Below are 18141 nucleotides of genomic sequence, written 5' to 3'. Positions count from 1 at the left end.
AAGTCCAGAGAAGATTCCTTTTCATTTGGTCTTCCATTAGGAAAACACAAAGCTTGGTCCAGCTCATCTTCCCAGTTGGAAGTGAGAAGAAGTAGAAGAGCCACACAGTTGTCACACCCCCCTCTCCTCTATTAGTGTGTGTGTTGTTATTTGATCTTGATCAGCCCTCGGCCACACTCCAGCTCATCCTGCTTGTGTTTTATCAGTTTTATAATAAAACTCTCTCCAGCCTGGCTTGCCGTCACCTTTGTCTGACTTTGAGTCTTACTCGGTCGTGACCTTAAGTAAAACACATTTTATAGTATATAGAAACATCCCACTAACTCAAAAGTCTTACAAGACAAAGTTATTATGAACACACTGATATCACATACAAACAATATGCTAACAAACTGATTACGTTAAAAGTTACATTGATTAAAAAAGTTTAATTTATACTTTCATATTTTTTTTAACAGCAAAGCTTAAAAAGCAAAGGATAAAATACATCTCAGAACGTTTACTCCAATATGAACTACACAGAGGTCACAGGTGCTGTGGGACAAACCTACTTCATGCTCCGAGAACAAAAACAAAACATGGAGAAGCAGCATTCAGTTTTTATTCTCCTCATCTGTGGAACAAACTCCCAGAAAAGTATTTATTCTGATATGATCCTGTTTTAGTGATTCATAGCGTTTTATATGTTTTGATTTTTCTACTGTGATGTTTGTTTTGTGTAAAGCACTTTGAACAGTCCTGCACATGAAAAGTGCTTTACAAATAAACTTGAATGATCATACTGTACATGCTTCACTTTTTTCCTATGATGAATTGACTGAAAAACACCAACTTTACCTCTTTACTACTTTTAAAAAGTTGAAACCACAAGAAACTTCTGAAACGTGTCCATCCTTTTTTTTCTGCTCAGTAACAATTGACGTCTTCGTCTCTGCACTGGTTTCCATTGGCTGTTTATTGATGTATGGAGTAACTGCTGCGGTGCATGTGTCCTCACGTCTTTGATCAGTAACTCTGGGATCAACCTTGTGGGTACGCTGCAGAAAAAGTGACAGCTGTCTTGGCTTAGCCGCTGCTCTTCAAGTTGAGCAGAGTTTGATGAAATGGAAAAAGCCAGTGTGGTCAGAGATGACATACAGTATAAATTGTGAAGAATACTAAAGGTGAGTGAAATATGTTTATCTTAAACATGTCCAGACTTCTCCAACATGTTTAGTGTCTAAGGGGCGGAATTATGAAGATCTGAAATAAAGGGTGGTAAACCAGGTGCGTCTCTAAATCCTTTCGTGGTGCTGTTTCCTCACCAGCTGTCGGGAATTCACTCAGATTGCGGCACTAATAGCTGCACGTATAGACGTGATTGAGACGGCCCTATTTAAATGAACATTTTGTTCGTTCAACGTGAAGAAGTGAGTGCACAGAAGCACAAAATGACATTTGAAGAAGTTAAATTGGAGGCTGGTGGACTTCTATGTCTGCTGCACATACATTTAATAATGTAGAAAACAAAATAAACAAATAAAAAGGCTTTTTAATAAACTTTAAACCTGTAATTTAATGTGGCTGCTCCGTAAGGTCCATGAAAAACATCATCCAGCAGATCTGAGCTCCTGAGCAGCACTTGTCACGCAGACTCAAGATGTGAACGTTGTTCCGTCAATGCGTAAATTGTGCATCTGATCAGCCGATTCTGGCCTTACATCAAGGCGACACGAGAATTTGACGATCAAAACATGGGGAGGAAGACACAGCTCACTGGAGCAGTGCGTCCAGGGCGACGTCCATGAAGCTCCGTGCACAGCGACCGTGTTCACTGCAGTGAACGCACACACACCAGACTCCACACGCGTTGTCTGAGGCGTTCAGCTGTTTCTCTCCCTCACCATCATTACCTCCACCAAAGAAGTAAAGGTGTTTGTCTGTCTGTTAATGTAGATGGTAGGATATCTCAAAAAGTTCAGAATGGATTTAAATGAAATTTAGTGAGGTGCAAAAACAATGTCAAAAGGAAAAAGCAGTTTGATATTGGAAATTATCCGGCAGGTATTGTGGATACGTTATCCAGGATTTTGGAGCATGTGGATGTTTGGTTAGTTGGACAGCACCATCTGCTGGTGGAGGTTTGAGATCGCTTCTTTCTAGTTTTTCTTTCTTGGTTATGGGGATGGTTCTGTTGCTCAGGGACAGCTCCTGTATCCTGGGTTGCTGGATACCGGGAGTTGCTGTGGGTTACTCCACCGGCCATTCTGGACTCTCTGGCTTGGTTCCCTAGGGCGCTCCTCCACCAAAGGTGTCGCTAGCATGGTGGGCCAGGTTGGGCTCCCTCGGGGCTCAATAGAAAGGATTTTGTGGGCTGGTGTGTGGCAATGGGAGGGCGAGGCACGCTACTGTGGATTATCATCGCAAGGGGTTTTCCCCTCTGTCATTGTTATGCTTAGTGTTGTCAGCAGCATACAAAACAACTACAGATTCAGTGGGACACACGCACATGGAAACCTCTGAATCCCAGACCGGTCTGCCTCAAAATCCCTTTGACTTGGACCGGGACACATGTCAACGTAATCGATGTCAACGCAAAAAATACGTTGACGCAAAATATGAGCGCCGTTGCGTTGTCTGACCAAAACAAAGATAGAGGCGGCGGAGAATAACTAAAGCGAGTGGCTCCTCTGAGTTTCAAAAGAGCAAGGCAGTGAAGACACGCACTCGTTGATCGAAGGTAGCTGTTCCCCGTAACCCTTCTCCTTTATCCCGATGTGACCGGACAGCAGCGCATCAACGCAACAAGGAAGAAACACCCGCCGTTACATCAGCGGCAGCAGTGGCAGCAGCGCACACACGTTGCAATCTCTGACTCTGAATGGATTAATTTGTACTTTTATATTCAACTTTATTTTAGAAGTTTGAGTTGAAGAGCAAAAAACATATATTGCAGTGTTAAAGGGGACATACTATGAAAAATGTTCACCTTTTAAAACAGTTCCTTGTGTTCTTAATTACATATCTGTGCTGGTGTTTGGTCAAAACATAACATGAATTAAGGAACAGAAGAGGTTTAATCAACATCAACATGTATAATTTTCTTTTAGTCAATTAATGGGGAGATGATCGAATCGAGTCAAATGGAATCGAACTGGAAAAATGAATTGTTAGATTAACCGATGCATCGAAAATAAATCACAAGATTAATTGTTTAAAAAATTATCATTTATCTCAGCTCTACCTTTAACCAAATAAACCATGTGTCCACATCTGACCAGTAACCCTACAACTGGACTCTGTCCCATTTCATTAAAAACCGCCACAGCAGGATATTTCCAGGTGTGCACGGGTTATTTTAACTCTTTTAATCTGAATAATCCAGATACACATTCATCAGCTGTACCGCTATTAAATACAGGAAATCTGCTCAGATTCTCCCGTCTTTACCTGAGGACCCCTGCAACCACTTAGCTGCACCCAATGCTGCCTGTGTGCACCATCCAATATAAAAAGTGCTTCAACCAGACATAGCGCATATGAAGCTGCTCGTCACATTTCTAAAACTTGCAACGGATCATTCTACATGCATGCGCACGGATGTGAACACCGTTGAGTTGAAACATGTTTGGGTAGGGTCTTTTTTCTTCGACCCGATTAAAGCTTTACTGTGTGCGTGTGTGTGTGTATGTGTGCATCCTCCGCATGTATGTGTGTGTGTGTGCACGTGCGTGCGTGTCATCCACACGTACGTGTGTGTGTGTGTGTGTGTGTGTGTGTGTGTGTCTATGCAGGTCTCACATAATACCTCATTTAAATTTGGAATCAGTCTTTTGAATAAAATGTAAATTCTTGTCTCTACAGTGTGTGTGAGTATTTATTAGTGGAGGACCTTCATCATCACCTTCACCAATTCAACAAAGTAAGTTAAATTAAGGCTGGAACAAAGATTAAAAACAACAAAAAAGCAAACAAACTTTAGCTTTACTTAACTACATTTGGTCATCAGAGAAAATTTTCCACGCCAATGGTGCTCGCTTGTGCACCACGTGATCCCCCTATGCCAGGGGTGTCCAATTCCGGTCCTCGAGGGCCACTATCCAGCATGTTTTAGATGTTTCCCTCTTCCAACACACCTGATTCAAAAAAAAATGTTATTAGAGTCATTTCTGAACAAAAACAGTCATGGAAAGTGATTCTCTTTGTTTACATTTAGGTTAACGCTATGTGGAGATGAGGATCTACAGCTGATGCAGTGGCCAAGTGGTTCATGTATTTTACAAAATCTTTATTTTCATGAGACAGTCCACGTACATGTTCATTGTTTTATTGCTTCGTCTCATTATACAAATTGTAGATTTTGTAAAATACATTAACCGCCACTGCAACAGCTGTCAGCTCTCGATTCTCATCTCCACATAGTAAGTAAGTAAGTAAGTAAGTATTTATTTATAAAGCGCTTTTCGCAGATAAAATCACAAAGTGCTGTACACAGAAACAATAAACATACATTTACATCACATGTGTAGCATCATAAAAGGGCAGTAAAAATTAAAAATAAAATCTTGTTAACTAAAAGCTTTTTTGAAAAGCGAAGTCTTCAAATGTTTTTTAAAAGTGATAGAGTTTATATAAATTTAAACAAAGGGCAGAACTGTTCATGACTATTTTTGTTCAGAAATGACTAACAACCTTTTTCAAAGTAAAATACCGTCCAGGTTTAGATCAGTTTTGGTCTGGATTTAGTCCTGTTTTGAATTGTCAGAAGTATTTGAAAATGTAACTTTTTGATCAATGTGAAGTTCACCTGAATCACCACCGTTCCACTGCTGTCCACATTGATGAGCAGGCTCGACCACTACGATTTTACGGAACAAAGGACGGGAATCACTGCAGCGATGTCTGCAAATGTACAGGTATTATTTTATCATGATAGAATGTAGTTTAACCACTAGTTTGGTTGCAGGTTGACTGCCTTGGGTTATTTTATGCTTGTCCTGGCCTCGACTTCTGGTCTTGGTTTTGGCTTCAGTTCTAAGTCCCACACCTGATATTAAGTAGTGGAAAAAAATTGGTTTTGCTCTACTATATTACAAAAGCAGACGTTTATGAAAATAGATCTGTCTGCTGTGCATCTAATTAAAAATGATACACTTGAAATATTGATGCTCAAATAGCAGGCTTTAGTTTAGTTATGAACAATGATGAATCAGTTGGAATGAAACAATTTAAATTGACATCGTCTAAGTTTAGCGATGGTCACACTCAAAACAACAAAAAATAATTGTCATACATGTTTTGTGTTTTCTTAAGAGTTCCCTCATCGAAGTGAAGCAAGAATCTCTCCTTAAAGTGCTGATGATATCTGAATGAGAATCCTAAAGACCTCAAAGAGTATCTGGTAAGTTCACTTTTAAGCCACAACATTGCCATTAGTAAATGGAATAAAAAAGATGCTTTTATTTTATTCAGTCCCTCCAGGATTTCACAATGTTACAATTGCAACTATTGACTCAAAATTAGGCTGCAACTTTCCCGCAATTATTCCAATAATCTGCAATTTCCTTTGCAACAGTTCTTAATTCTGCAGATTTGCTTAACTAAAGTGAGTTTCTGATGAGTTCAATCCATTTTACTGGTTCTATTTATGTGTAGGTCATTCAGACTGAAGCGTAGACTTTTGTCTCACTCCCCTGCGTCTGACTAACAGCGTGCGCTGCTATTTGCTACTTTCCCCTCTGTCCATGTTTCATTTCTATGCTACTGAGCTTACACAGACATGTGATAGGACCACACGTAGACACACATACATTTAAAATGTGCTTCTAAATGCTTTATTTTAATAACCCACTCCTGAAATAATAGTATTGTTGCAGCTGCAGAGCATTTGATGCACTTTTGATATAACGTTAACAAATTCAATTGTGGCAGTAATTTAACCTGGAATGTGTCATATGACTTAAATGTAGATACAGTGTTTAACAACAATATGAAATGTGTAAAGCTGTTTGGAGGTCATGAACAAAACACTGAGGTACAATTTCAGATAAAAAATGAATGTAAACCTATTATTGATGTGGTGCTGCAAAGTAGGTTAATTCTTGTTATTACTGAACCTCACATGAAACAAAAACTGTGCTAAACATCATAACAAAATTCATCTTTATGAAAGTGTCAAAGCAGCTTGATGTTGGTGAGATGAAAGGATTTGAAGCAAAAAAATAAATGACAAGTTGTGTCAGTCTCTATGATAATTGGTAGCGTAAAGTATGAATAACTTGTTTTATCTCAACTATTTAACTAAAATGGAGTGAATTTTACAGATAATGGAAAGAAGTCAATACAATGAATTTTAAATATATTTTTATGTCCCTTTCAGGATGTCAACGTGATGGAAGCTGAAGAACTCGAGGGGATTGATTTGGGCGTTGATCAAATAATCTATGAAGGAGCACAGCCAGATGACTCCCTTGAGATGCACTGTTTTGCAGGATGTTACGATGTGCTTTTGTTTAGGCTAATTTACCGCCTCAATCTGAGCCTAAAGCCACGTCGCTACACATTTGACTTCTTCCAGAAAGTGCTGATGAGACTGGAAGATCAAAAACTGTCCAACAAATACAAGTGCTGAAGAACAAACTCTGCCAAAAAGAGACGCAATGACTGTTCAAGAAATTAAGTCTCCATTTTCTTGCAAAGCAAAACTATTTAAAAGTTTAAGTTTTTTTTTTTTATTATGAAAGTGAGGTCCAAGGTCAAATTGATCATTTTAGATCAGCATTTTAGGTCTTTGTATTTAATTTAGAATATTTGAGATTTGCTGTATACAGTTTTGTTTTAAAAGAGAAAAAGAAAACAATTTTAACTCAAAATTCTGAATCAGATTTTTTGAATTGGGAACAAAATCACCCAGATTGACTTTTTTTTTCATTTCACTGGAGTATTTTATATATTTTTGCAGTATGAAGGGATTTAAGTTTGAGTTAAAACATTTTAAAGATTTAAAAATGGTTTTATTGGTCAAATCTTTTCTCTTGGAGGTCATGCCCACAAAATTTGTCGTCGTCTTCACTTTGTTTAAACTGGAAAGTTGTTTTTAATGTTTACATTGTACAGTTGTTCTGTGCACTTAATGCACTGCATTTGATATTGTGGTAAGCAGCGTTGTGCACGTTGTGTTAAAGGCATTTAAAAATAAAGTTAATGCAACACGATTTGTATGTATTTACACTTTGTGTAAACTCTGGTGTACAAGAGGTTTCCATTGTAGGTCAAGGTTCTTGAGTGTTACATAAATAATGTCTATGTGTAAACAAGTGTAAAAAGGTTCAAGAGCGTTACATAGATAATGTCTATGTGTAAACAAGTGTAAAAAGGTTCTTGAGCGTTACATAGATAATGTCTATGTGTAAACAAGTGTAAAAAGGTTCTTGAGCGTTACATAGATAATGTCTATGTGTAAACAAGTGTAAAAAGGTTCTTGAGTGTTACATAGATAATGTCTATGTGTAAACAAGTGTAAAAAGGTTCTTGAGCATCACCTCTGTACTCTGTAGTTACTGTAAGTGTTGGACTTTTCCTGAGGATCTCTGAAAGGTCCAACACCTCGCTACAGAGGACAGATGACAACTGAATACACCTAAACATTTAACATATAAATACTATTCATTAAATCATAATTAACTAAATTAATGAAGTCCAAAGCACAAAGTAAATGGTACGTTTAAATCCAAATTAATATTGTCAATAAAATGAACAAAGTGTGATTACATTCTAATTAATGTTGTTAAATAATGACACTTGCACAAAGCTGTAGCCTTTATATAACATTTTTACTTCTGATACAGTATATATACGTGATCATTGAGAAAACAACCATATTGTTTTTGACAATTGACAGTTTTGTGGGAAAGATTGCCTTAACTTTATCAATTAAATCAAACGTTTTATTTCTTAGAGTACTGTAGGCTATTGGAAATGGAAAAATAAATCATTTATAATTATATTTTAATTAAAACAATCAAAATATCAATTCACCCTTGGGTAGGCACTGCCTCTTTACTGTTGAATCGTTCATGAATTATCCTGATATTTGATATGTGGATGATGTAAATAAAGCCATCTCCATAGCGCCCCCCCGTGTGTTTGACTTGTTTCCCCGTGCTCTGATCTGATGATTGTCTGTTAAGTGTTGATAAAAGCAGCAATAAAACAAACGTAATTATGTCATTTGTATGAGGAAAACATAGGTTTTAATTGTAGGGCACAGATATAAACACCTACTGTCTGTCGGTTTCAGTTTTGAGTTCAGGCCAAAGCTTGAATAAGGTTCATGTCATAAATAGTCTGTGTTTAACCACCAAAAACCAAAAGAAAATATTTGCGTCTCTTTTTCTTTTCTCACGTCCTTTTAAGTTGTTGGCACATGGAAAGTTAAAGCCAATGTTTCATACATAATGTTCTCATGAAGGTGTACACATTTACAGAATAGTTATTTATTAAGTCATATTTATATTAAAAAAAATTGCAATTATGGCCTTATCGTGACCTATGTATCGGGATATGAATCATATCGCCAGATGTCAGGCAATACACACCCCTACTTAATGCTACATTATATTTCTCATTACATCAGAAAACAAACAATGATGACAAACAACCTGTAACCACAGAGAGAAGCTGTGACTCAGAACATCCTCTACATCAGTGGTTCTCAGACGTTCTTGGCTCATGTACCTCATGACCCCCCTTTGTCCGACTGCAACGTTTTGCTTAGAAAACTATTTAAAAACATCTATAGATCATGATGATGGAATGAACTTGTGAAAACACACATTTTAAAAAATCTCATTTTGTAAATAAGAGAATGAAACATATTTACTGCAGTGGTTCCCAAACTTTTTGGATCTTGACCCCATTTTGATTTCTAGCGAGCCGAGATACTTTTTTCTAGAATTAGTTATTGATCATGTTTGAGCTCAGATATATATATATATATATATATATATATATATATATATATATATATATATATTCCTTACTGTAGTAAGTGAAAATAACTTTAAAAAACCTGTTTACATTTTTCATAAATTTCAGGTGACCCCATTTAAACTCCATGCAACCTCACATAGGGTCCCGACCCCAAGGTTGAAAAACCCTGATTTAGTGGCTCCTGAATAGATATATTTCTATAGTTTTTTATCATTTCTGGTCATCTCACGCCATGGGCTGGAACCAAGACTGACACTTTAGTTGTTAAATCTACACGCTTTGATTTCAAGTAGAGCCATCGCGTACCCCCATTTGAGAAACACTGGTTTACATGATTATCAGTGACATGAGGTCTGTCAATCATCCTCACCTTTAATCCAGCTCACACTCTGCCCTCAACCACACATTTTACATTTTACATTTTACATTTTACATTTTACAAAGCTCATGGAGAGAAAATATGAAGAGACTTTAAAGGAAGTGACGACTGCTGTTAACACAAACACTGCTCTGTGTGTGTGTGTGTGTGTGTGTGTTAGGCTTCAACAGACCTTAGACTGAATTGAACCACAGACTAAATACTGACCCACTTCCTGTGTCCTTGTGATGTCCGTATCTTTGCTCACAGCTTCACAATTATCTTTAAATGTTGTTCTTCAAACTCTATCTCGGAGGAAAAGAAGAAAATCCCGTCAGTTATTTTACTACTCTGTTCTTGAGGACAAGAGGTTGCCAGATAAAGCCGGAAATTCCCAGCGTTAAAGATTTTCTGCTTAAACACTCAGCAACATTGTTAAAATAACAACATAGATACAACTAAAAACCTCTAAATCTAGTATTGTGTGTATTCAGCATTATGTTGTATTTATGAAGTCGCTGAAATAGCAAGAAAAATATGAAACTGGCAACCACGCTTGACGTGATGACGTCACAGCCAACGTCCGGTGTGGTGAATGAGCTGCAGTGTGTTGATGTGGGGTCAGTGTGTGCAGGTTGCTGCAGTAGCTCTGAAACACAACCAGAGCCGTTTACAGAGAAAGTTGTGACAACCGTTCACTTCAGTGCTTCTTTTATTTTATTTTATTTTTTTTACAGCAATGGCGGTTCATGGAGGCTCACAATAGTTTCCTGAAGTGAGCAGTGAAGCTAGTGCGGATTAGACAGTTTGTGATGCACTTTTGAAAGGTATGACGTTTAAATAATCTTGATGGATATTATTATTATTTTCAGCGTATCTAAACTCATTAACATGTGCATTATTAACTAATTATTAATTCATGAATAATACATTACGAACATATGGTAATCCAGTTATCGTTTGTAGTGATTAATACAAGTAGGCGTGGCTAATTTAAATTTTGCTATGTATATTCAATTTAAACACAAAACATGTTTTTATTCTATTCTATTCTATTATATTTTACTTATAATAAAACACAGTTTAACAGTAAATCATGTAATAAAGTTAAATACAAAATATTTAGCCCACTAACAATAATAAACAAAATAGGAATATAACATGAAAAAATGTTAAAATAAATGAACAAGCTTACTTTAAGTAAGGTGTATTCATAAAGGAGGGTTAACAAACATTATTTTATTCTGTTAAACAGTGTGAAGAGAGGGAATGATGTGGATTATTATTCATAGTTTCTTTTTTAACATGCTATAATTAACTGTTCAATATTCCTATTTACCCATAATAAAATATGTTCAGGTCAACTTTCTCAAAGCCTATTTTTTTTGTAACAAAATTTAATCTAAATCTAACAATAACCAAAACAAGTACGTAAGTGATGAGACAAATCAGACATAAATAACTGGGACACTAACAAAAGGACAGTTTGAGAACAAAATCCACAAAATCTAAATCGTTAATAAGAATAATTCTATTTAAAATACTAAACAATACACATTAAACAACTCATATACGTATACATAATAAATCAAACAAGTAGACACAATAGACCCTAAATGATCATTAATAATAAATCAATCAATAATCTCGTACATAATTTGCATTGCTTTAAATCAGCAGTAAATGTCTGACTCGTGCTCTTTACTTGACACAACTTTTGGTAAAAAAAAGACTCTTCTTCTCTTTTAGGATCTCATGAAATCCAACATTGATGTCCTTAACAACCGTTCTAGAGTCTCCTCCTTGTTTGGCTCTAACCTGTTCTGTTGGTCCTTCTGTCCACTAACCCCAACCAGTCCACGCAGATGGCTGCCACCTCTGAACCTGGTTCTAACAGAGATTTCTTTCTTGTTAAAGGGAGTCGTTTCTTCCCACTGTCGCTAAATGTTTGTTCATGTGGATCTTGTTGGGTTTTTTCTTTCTTATTATGATTTTTATGTTTTGATAATATAATATATATATATACTGTATATATATATATGTGTGTGTGTGTATGCATTTGCTCAAATGTCAGTTATTTTGTTCTTTGTGAAATAGCTTGGAAGTAGGGGCAGGACTAGATAAGCGTTAAGCTTCCTTCTGCCCCTCAGACTTCTCAGACATTGCTGGGGCTCTTTTAAATGAGCAATGATTGCTTTATATTGTTTTATGTTTGAGATAAATAAATAAATCAAATCAAGAAGAGGTAAAGAAGAAAGGAAAACCTCATTTTATCCCCCTAGTCATGAGGAACATAGAAACATTCTGCTTCTGCAGAAATGGAACCAATGATGTATCAGGGAGATCAAAGTCACTCTCTGCTATTGAGGGTTCCATTTGAGCTGTAACATTCTGAGAAGTAGGAGGAGCTTTGACAGAGTGAGTATTGACAAACCGAGAGTGGATGAAGTTAAGAGTTGTCTATTAAAACGCAATGGAGCCGGAGAACTTGAAGCTGCTGGAGGAAAACACAAAAATACCCTCGTTAATGGATACCAACAGCAGTGAGCTGCTGCCAGTGAACGATGGTGTCTCTCAGATCATAAAAGTATGGGAGAATAAGATGATCACTGATCTGGAGGAAAAAGATGATGAAATTCTTATTTTAAAGGAGGCCCTCTGTAAGGCCAATAGTGAGCTGCAGCAAGAGAAATGCACTGTCTCTGAGATGAAAGCAGAGTGTAAGAAGTTGAACACTGATCTGAGAGAGAAAGATAAGGAAATCTTCTGTTTAAAGGGGGCCCTCCATCAGGCCAACAGGAAGCTGCAGCATAAGAAAAGTACCATCCCTTGGCGTGTTTCCACTGAAGGGAACGACTCTGCTCTGTTAAGGCCTACTCTGCTTGGCTCGAATCTCTTTTCTCCTGTTTCTACTGGGAAAAAGTACCTCCTCTGTGGTACTTGGTATTGCTTTTTTTAGTACCTCCTTTGTTGAAGTTAAGAAAAAAACCCTGGTCTGAAAATGTTACGTAGGCACAAAGCAGACTCTGATTGGTTCAGAGAATCATCACAGCATAGCGACTACCACTCAATGAAAGACCACAACGGCCGGAGTGGAGCAAACCGTAAGAAGTGGTTCGACTACATGGACATTATTTATGGCCACAGGCCGGCAAACATAGGCAGAGAGGATGGCGTAGAATCAGCTGTGCCATGGTGGGGTAGGAGGTCATGTCTATGACAGATACCACGGCACACTTTTTGACCAACTTCTGGTTCAAGCAGAGACAAAGGAGCTAAGAACAGGAATGGGTTTTCTCCAGGCACTCGGGCATCCTCCCAAAATCCAAAAGGCATGACTGTCGGAGTGAGTGTGAGTGGTTGACACAAAAAGCATCAAGCTCATCAGATAATGGCTCCGCCTGCATATCATTACTAGTCCCTGTTACAGGAGACAGCGTGGGGGCAGACAGGCAAGCGCCCTTTGGCTGTGCAGGAGTACCACTGTGTTTTGATTTATTTTTACTTCTGACGGGACCCTCTGCCAGGCATTCGCAGCAGACCCTCACATACATTTGTGTCTGGCAGGTCAAACCGGCATCTTCCCCCGCCATCGGAGCCAACTCACCACCAGGTGGTGATCGGTTGACAGCTCCGCCCTTCTCTTCACCCGAGTGTCCAAGACATGCGGCCACAAGTCGATCATCAAACTGCGGCTTAGGGTGTCCTGGTGCCAAGTGCACATATGGACGTTCATCACAGAAAAGAAAAGGCTTTACTTTGACAAGTGACGTTTTGAACACAACAGACTTCAGCATCACACTGACTAACCTTGCAAGGTGGGAGAGTGGTGGGTGTGTCCTCATCAAAGCCAATGGGTGGGGGGAGGTCATTTCCATCCTGATGAGGGACAATACACAGTTTAGTACAAGTTGGAAAACATCAGTTCCTTTGGTGACTATCTGGTGTTATATGAAACATGACTAACACTGGCCCTGACATTATCATTAAAAACCACTGGATTAAAACACAAACTAAACTCAAGGAACCAGAACAAATCTAATTCATTCCTGAGTCTTGGAAGGGAACAGACGTGTTTTCAGACGCTCTGTAGGAGTGCAATACTCCTGACTGAAAACACGACCTTGGGAGATTAACAGCGAGCCTGAGAAAACCTGAGTCTGAGAAAACTTGGGCCCAGATTATGGCTGGAAGAAAAAAACAAACAAACAGGTCCATCAGGACCACCGGAACCACCAGAACCTGATCCGGCTTTGGAAGAGCTTAAGGAAATGATTAAGGAAATGAGAGATGGTCATCTACAAAGATAGACTCGATAGAGAAGGCCTGGGGTCCAGTCCTCTGGCCATCTTCGGGTCCGGGGCAGCGCCTGGGTTTGCAGTAGCGATTCTTACACATACACTGGTCTGTGGGATAAAACTCGTACTGGGCTTAACTTTAGACACGTTGATCCTAAATACCTGTTTTAGGTTTTACCACTCACTCCTTCCCTCTGTCCACAGCCACTACCATTATACCTAAGCTTCACACTGGTCACCAGACTGGCTTGATTACACAACATAATAAACACAATATACACAACTTCACATCTCTCTCACTAAAAATAATCAACTCTTCCCTAACCTTCCATTTCCGACCTTGAGTCTCTCCTCCCTGAGGTCATCTGTAGTTTAAATGGGGTGGCCTGAAATTTCTGAAAAATTCAAATCGCTTTTTGAAATTGATTTTTTTTTTTTTTTTAAATTAAAACTGTTTTCCTATATTTTCATTTTGTGAAATATAAATGTAGTTCAACTAAAATGCAGTTAAAAAAAAGGGATCTGAGCTCAAACATGATCAAAAATTCTAGAAATAAATGTCTTTGGTGCCGCCAAAAATTCTTGATATCAAAATGGGGTCACGATCCAAAAAAGGTTGGAAACCACTGCACTGAATACTGTTTGTGTTTGTTTCTTTAAAATGTGTGTTATCACTCATTCATTCTATTATTATGCTCTATAGTTGTTTTCAAATAGTTTTCTGAGCAAAATGTTGTAGTCGGACAAAAGGGGGTTCTTGGATTCAGAAATAAGAAAAAGGGGAACTAGAGCCAAACAAGTTTGAAAACCACTATTCAGTCCCTCTAGGATTTCACGGGCATTTTTTGTGATTGTTGCAGACTGAAATGCATTATTTCTCGGGCCTTTTTTCCAAAAGTTACGGTAAAAAGTTTAGATTTTTATTCAGCCCTAAAACATACTTTACTCACAATTAAGTTAATGATTTCTACCAATTATAAATACATATTGATTAGACATGTTATAGAAAAAAATATGCTTTATTGTTGGAACGCAAACACCAACACACTCGCAAAACATGCAAACACTTTTTTTTTTAGCTTATACATTGAACATACCCTGAATGCAAAAGGTCAAACAGTTTTTAATCAAAATGATCATCAGAAGATCAAGTCAGTAAACATTATTGAACTTGTAGGGGAACAAAGGATGATTAATATTCAAAAATATTAATTTTTAATTTTTAATATGTTCGTTGCCAGAGGTGCCATCTAGAATTGAGTTTTAAGTGTCCTAGATCACTTTAGTTTAATTAATTGTTACAGTTCCTTGTTTTTGTAGTGGGTTCTTAACGTCCGAATAGAGGTTTAATAAAAGTTTAAATGTCAATAAAAACACAGCGTTTACAATATGTACATGTTTATTTTACAGGCTATTAACACAATGATAAATTAGGCAGTTTCACAATTATTCACAGTTATTTTGACTCATTGGTATCACACAAAATGTACATTTTAACACAGATGTATGGTATATACACATTGTGAGTGTTTTAGATGTTTGTGTGAATTTGGGATTTATAGGGATTTTCTAACGCTCTGAGGAGGAAGAAGGAAAATGGAAAGTTAAAGTAATGAAATTAATAAAACTTTACCAAAATGAAAATTATGGACTGTGAATCTAAAATTTTCGATTGAGAGAATTTGTTAAATTATAAACCACCTTTTTGCCAGAATTGTGTGTGCGTGCAGTTTTACCCTCCTTCGAACAGGCGTGATGATGACAGCTCCTTCTGCGTAACCAGCAGTGTGTGGGGAAAAAGCTTTTCCTGCGTTTTTCCGAAGGCGTTTTCCGCTCATTCACTGTACGGGCCCGCGGGATACTGTCGGCCTTGCTGGGGTTCTGGTTCTCCTACACGGCACCACTCCTGGACGTCGATGGGTAGTTTAACTAACATGTTCTCAAATCAAAGATGCTAGAGTTCGTTAAAGCTTACTCATGGAAGATAAAACTTAAAGTTAGTCATTGTGGAAGTGGCTGGTAGCCACTTCCTGACTGGAGAGAAGTTCAATCAATATCTCAAAAATTCTGCATCACTAAACTGAATAACATCGAACTGTTAAGTCAGATGCAAAGAGGAGGGCTAGACAGAGGTGAGAGCGCTGGAACTGAGCAAGAGACGTAAGAGAGCGTGATAAGAGGGAGCGAGGCCTTTTATAAACATGTCAAGAGGTTATCTGATCAAAACACATCTGCAGTGTGGGAATGAGTGAAACCTGATTGGCTGGCAGAAAGAAGCGGGAGGCTTAACTTTCCTGTAAAGAAGACAAAATGGTGGGGCTGTCCCACATGTGCTTCTTAAACAAAGAGTCATAAAACTAGATAGGGTGTTACCATGTTAGGTCTAAAATGGAGCATGGGTGTGTGCCAATTGCATGAACCCTTGAAAAATGACTTTCAATTGATTATCCCTTAAATGACTGATTTGAATTATTTCTGGCTTTAAGCATAACAAAGGAGGACAAATACACTTTTGATCAATGATCATGGAATATGAAGTTATAAACATTTCCCTTGAAATGTGATTGCATTAGTGCTTAAATATGTCAGATGGAGGCACACGATGAGTCTCTTTCCTGTAGACAAATGGTTAAAATCGAGGTCCCATGTCTGAAATTCGTTTAAATCACATTTCTGCCTTTAAAGCATCAGATGGTGTATAGGTTTTATTTTAATTTCTTCCTTTTTAATCTTCATGTTGAAAGGACGTCTCTGGTGTAGGGTGTCAGGTTACATCCCTGTTATCTCTGTGGAATGTCTGTTCTTTGGGGAGGATGGGTGTCAGCAAAGCGTCTGCAGGAAGAAGGGCTGGGATTTGAAGAAATGTTCCTTGGTCCATTTTTCTATTGTCTGTTTTTGAGTCATAAAAGTGTAATAAAATTCCAAACATGCGACAGTGTTTTTACCGCCTTTTGACCATCGACCAGGGTTCCTACAAACTTAAGGAAAGTGCATAACATGAACCTGTCATGAACATAACAAAATAAATAAATAAAAAATACAAAGCATTAATGAACATACTGTATGTAATGATGATGGCGCACGGTGGCTTAGTGGTTAGCACGTCCGCCCCACAGCAAGAAGGTCCTGGGTTCAAGCCCTGGGGTGGACTTGGGTCCTTTCTGTGTGGAGTTTGCATGTTCTCCCCGTGCTGCGTGGGTTTCCTCCGGGTACTCCGGCTTCCTCCCACAATCCAAAATTGATTGAGTCTCTAAATTGCCCATAGGTGTGAATGAGAGAGTGAATGGTTGTCTGTGTCTGTGTTGCCCTGTGATGGACTGGCGCCCTGTCCAGGGTGTACCCCCGCCCAGCGCCCTATGAGAGCCGGAGATTGGCACCGGCAGACCCCCGCGACCCTGTTAAACGGGAATAAGCGGGTATGAAAATGGATGGATGTATGTAATGATATTGTGTGCTTCCTGTTTGTTGTGCACTGGCTTTCATTCTCTTGACATGCTTTGCAGAAGCAAAATATTTGTCCATATGCAACTTCTGCTTTTGCTCAATGATAACATTTTGAACTAAAAAAGTTTACCTCCATTCTTATGAAGCAACGTTGGGTTCTGTTTTACACGTCCTTAGCCAATATTTTTGCAAGCAAATGCAAAGTATTTCTATCGCACACGACACCATGGAATGTTTTCTCCTGGGACTGGTTGAAAACAGGATATGACGTAGGCATTTTCTTCTTCGTAGGTTCCTTGTAAGCAGTGCAAAGCATAGACATAATGTACGTAGACGCACTGCTCTAATGGGCGGCAGCGGTCGGTATGGCATCTACTTATACATTTTTATGGCGCAAAGCCCATAGTGCATCCTCTGCTACTTCCGTAGGAACTACAAGCACAAACATGCCAAAACGAACGATAAACGGCCACATATTTGGTTTTTTTTCAGCAAAGTTGCAGGCTTTTGGAAAAATTGTGCTGCCGCACTGATTTCGTGGAGTTTGCTTAATTTTGCGTTAACAGTTACGATAGCAACATCGCGAAATCATGGAGGGACTGACTGTTCTAATTGACGACCAGGCCCTTCTAGCAGAATTCAATGCAGCAGCAGCAGCTTACGATAACGTTAGCTCTGCAGAAGCCTCAGGCCTCACCATTAAGCTTAAACGTAAAGAAAGAAAAAAGGTGGCTGCAAAAAATTAACTAAAATATTAAAACTACTACTGCTACTGATAAATTCACAATAATTCTACATATTTGAAAACAAGATTTTTATGTCAGCTGAATGTACAGCAAGTGTTTAAAAGTATTTCTGCCAATAAATAACATGGTGAAACTAAATAAAACAAACTCAAACCCTGGAACAGTCATGTGACAAATCAATCAATAGTTCTTGTTGAGAAAGATTATTATTATTCTAGATACAGTGGAAACAGAAACTATCAAAATAATAATATTGTGAACCTGTTTATATTGTAGGGAACATATTAATTACAAATATGTAATTGGAGTCTAAAGACACAAAAAA

Source organism: Gouania willdenowi, chromosome 17 (assembly GCF_900634775.1).
Source record: "Gouania willdenowi chromosome 17, fGouWil2.1, whole genome shotgun sequence".
NCBI classification, from domain to species: domain Eukaryota; kingdom Metazoa; phylum Chordata; class Actinopteri; order Blenniiformes; family Gobiesocidae; genus Gouania; species Gouania willdenowi.
Note: the sequence above shows the minus strand (reverse complement) of the source record.